Below are 3,475 nucleotides of genomic sequence, written 5' to 3' on the forward strand. Positions count from 1 at the left end.
TAATAGCAGCCCTAGGCTAGAGGATGTTACAGCAGCTCCTAGGCCAGAGAGTGTCACAGCAACTCTGGATCTGGGGGTGTTGCAGCAGCTCCAGGTCTGAGGGTGCTGTGGCAGCTCTGGGTCTAAGGGTGTCGCAGCAGCTCTTGATCCATTGTGGAAGAAACTGAGGCCACTTGGAGAGGTGAAGTGGAGCTTCAGACTTTATTAAGCTGGCTGGCTCTGAGGAGCTGATTTCTCCAAAGTCTGAGCCCTGAAAGAAGGGCAACATGGACTTATATGGGGTCACATCTTGGGAGGGGCCAGAACACAGACCTGTTTGAGGACAGGAGGGAAACCAGGGGGATTGGTCCAGCTCGGTAACCTGATTAGTATTCTAGCTTGTCTCATGGATGGGGAAGACTGGTTCCATTCAGTAACCTGATTAGCATTCTAGTCTTGTCTCCTGCATGGGAAGATGCAGTTAATGTTTTATCTTTCCTGTTCACTGGGAAGAAGAGTGACAATTCTTAGAAATCATCCGTCACTGAGAATCCATTCCATATACTGAGCACCTACTAATATGTGTCCCACTGGGTATACAGCTGGGGGTACAGTAGAGAACCAAAGAGATCTTGAGACAAAGTTCTGTCCTTGAGACAAGTCATTGCTTTCCTAGTAACTCTTTCCAAGGGGCTCCCTAAACTCCCTGCCTTATAAGGTCGCTAAGAGTTGGAACCGACTGAATGGGTTGTTTTTGTTTGTTTGTTTAATCTTCAACAATTTAAGGAGCCCTGGTGACACAGAGGATTAAGTGTTGAGCTGCTAACCAAAAGGTCTGCAGCTCAAAGTCACTCTGAAGGAAAAAAATGAGGCAGTCTGCCTCCATAAAGATTGTTGTCATTTTAAGTGCCATCGAATTGGTTTATTACAACCTCTGAAACCCTGTGGAGAAGTTCTACTCTGTCCTGTAGGGTGCCTATAAGTTAGAATTGACTTGACAGTTTGGATAATATCTAAAATACCTAGGATAATACCTGCACAGCACACAGTAACCTTATGAGACTTCCAGAATTCAGGTGTTTGACTCATATCAAAAGGACTGACCCAGGTCTGAGCCCCAACCCCAATTTAGCTTTTGTTTATTTCCCTTGAAACCATCAAACCTTCAGACAGATTTAAGCACCTAACAAATGATTTCCCCTGCAATTGTCAAACTCTTAGATGGAATTTAAGTACATAACAAAGGAAACATTTTTTTCTCTATGGTTAAACATGGGGAATGAATGTTCTAAAAGGAGGGTCTTAACACAAGACCCTTAGGAAATCCCTCAGCAGCCCTCAGGGAAAAAAGTAAGATAAATACCCCGTGACCAACCTGTAGATCTCACTTTTTACTTGTTTTGGTTAGTATTTAAACTCGTGGAGGTGGTTGTGTGCCATCGAATCGGTTCTGACTCATAGTGAACCTGTATAGCATTTCAAAGGCTGTTAATCTTCATGGGAGCAGAAAGCCTCATCTTTCTCTCACAGAGTGGGAGTACATTCAAACTGCTGACCTTGCAGTGTGCGAAATAGCTGGTGGGGTGGTGCATCTTTAGAATCAAGGATATCTTGGAGGTAGCAGGTTGGCATGACAAAAGGGAACCATGAGAAGAGGAAGAGACTAGTTTGACCTACTTGTTGTTGTTGTTGTTGTTGTCAGGTGCCATCGAGTCGGAACCAACTCATAGCGGCCCCATGCACAGCAGAATGAAACAATGTCCGATCCTGGGCCAACCTCACTACCACTGCCACACTTGAGTCCATCAATGATGCCACCTGGCTGATCCATCTCGTTGGGGGTCTTCCTCTTTTTCTCTGACCCTCCACCTTACCCAGCATGACATCCTTCTCCAACGATTGTTTCCTCCGGACAATATGTCCAAAGTATGAGAGACGAAGCTTAACCATCCTGGCCTCCAAGGAGCACTCTGGCTGCACTTCTTCCAAAACAGATCTATTGGTTCTTTTGGCAGTCCATGGCACTTTCAGTATTCTCCTCCAACACCACAACTCAAAGGCATCAATTCTTCTACGATCTTACTTATTCACTGTCCAGTTTGACCTACTAGACTCTTTAAAATAAGAATACACCCATCAAGGAAGTAGGGGAAGCTCATGAGGAGGGGGTGAAACTAACTTTAAGTGGGAATGCTCCCTGTAGGGACTAGTAGACACCATTCAGGAAAGATTGTGAACTCCAAAGTACCCAGTAAAGGGGAAATGGAGGAGGGGCTTTTTCTGAGCTAGGTTAATAAAACTCTTTGTCAAATGGCCATGCAGCACGTCTTCCCTTGTCTACAGGGCAGCGTGCCTGATTTTGCAAAATCGAATAAAGAAAACCTCACTCTCATTAAAATGAGTACAGATTGGATTACTTGAGTGTTTGTCAGTATACACAACGTTTTTCACAGCAGTTAGAGTCCAGCTCGTAATCCACTATGCTACCAGGGATCTTTATATATTTAAATAAATCCAAATAGCAGATGTACATGTTTTCAACCAATCACTGTGTATTCCTCTGTGTTCCCACTTTGGATTGTTCCCCTCCAGTTTCGTTGATCTTTCAGCTTCCAATAAGAATTTTGTACTTATGGTCCTTGATTTTATCTCATAAATATGCATCTGATATGTCACCATTTTGGAGAATTTGATTTCAATTTGCAATTAGACATGTACTGGTGTGAACTATTTTTTGAACCTTCAATAATTCTCTTTGCTTTTATTTTATTGTTGTTATGTGTCATCGAGTTGGTACTGACTCATAGTGACCCTATGCACAAAGAATGAAACATTTCTCGGTCCTGCACCATTTTCATTCATTGACATAACATTAAAAACATACATGTTGAATTAATAAATGGAACAGTTAATATTTATGCCTACTAATTAACAGCCCTAGTGACTTAGGGGCTAAAATACTTAATTGTTATCCCAAATGTTGATAGATCAAACCAATAGCTTCTCCATTGAAAAAAGATGAAAGGTGTAGCCCTCTCTGAGGTAGGCAGGCCTGCGGAAATAGGTGCTGCACCCCCCTCCCTCCCCAGGCTCATAGCTCATTCCTGGAGCAAGGTTCACATTCCATGAAATAAACAACAGACCACCGCAGCCTCATGTGACTACCCAGGCTAATCTCCTGGTCTTGACCCACCTCTGGGAGGGAACAGAGCCCTGAGCTAATGTTCACTTGCTTCCTCTTTTGTAGATGCTTGATTGTATGCTCATACAACCTTCCCTGCCATATGTTTGAACCAACCAATCCCAGGTAGCCCCGTGAATCTGTTGGCCCCAGCTAACCAATCCCAAATGAACTCATGTATGTGCCCTCTATTACTTATAAAATATCCTCACACAGAGAAGATGGGGTTCAACCTCTGAATATGAATCCACTGAGTCACATGATAGCACAATAAAGCCCTTCCTTTGTTACAACCTGCATGGTGTTAACAACTCC

The sequence above is a fragment of the Chrysochloris asiatica genome, unplaced genomic scaffold (genome assembly GCF_000296735.1).
Source record: "Chrysochloris asiatica unplaced genomic scaffold, ChrAsi1.0 scaffold00091, whole genome shotgun sequence".
NCBI classification, from domain to species: domain Eukaryota; kingdom Metazoa; phylum Chordata; class Mammalia; order Afrosoricida; family Chrysochloridae; genus Chrysochloris; species Chrysochloris asiatica.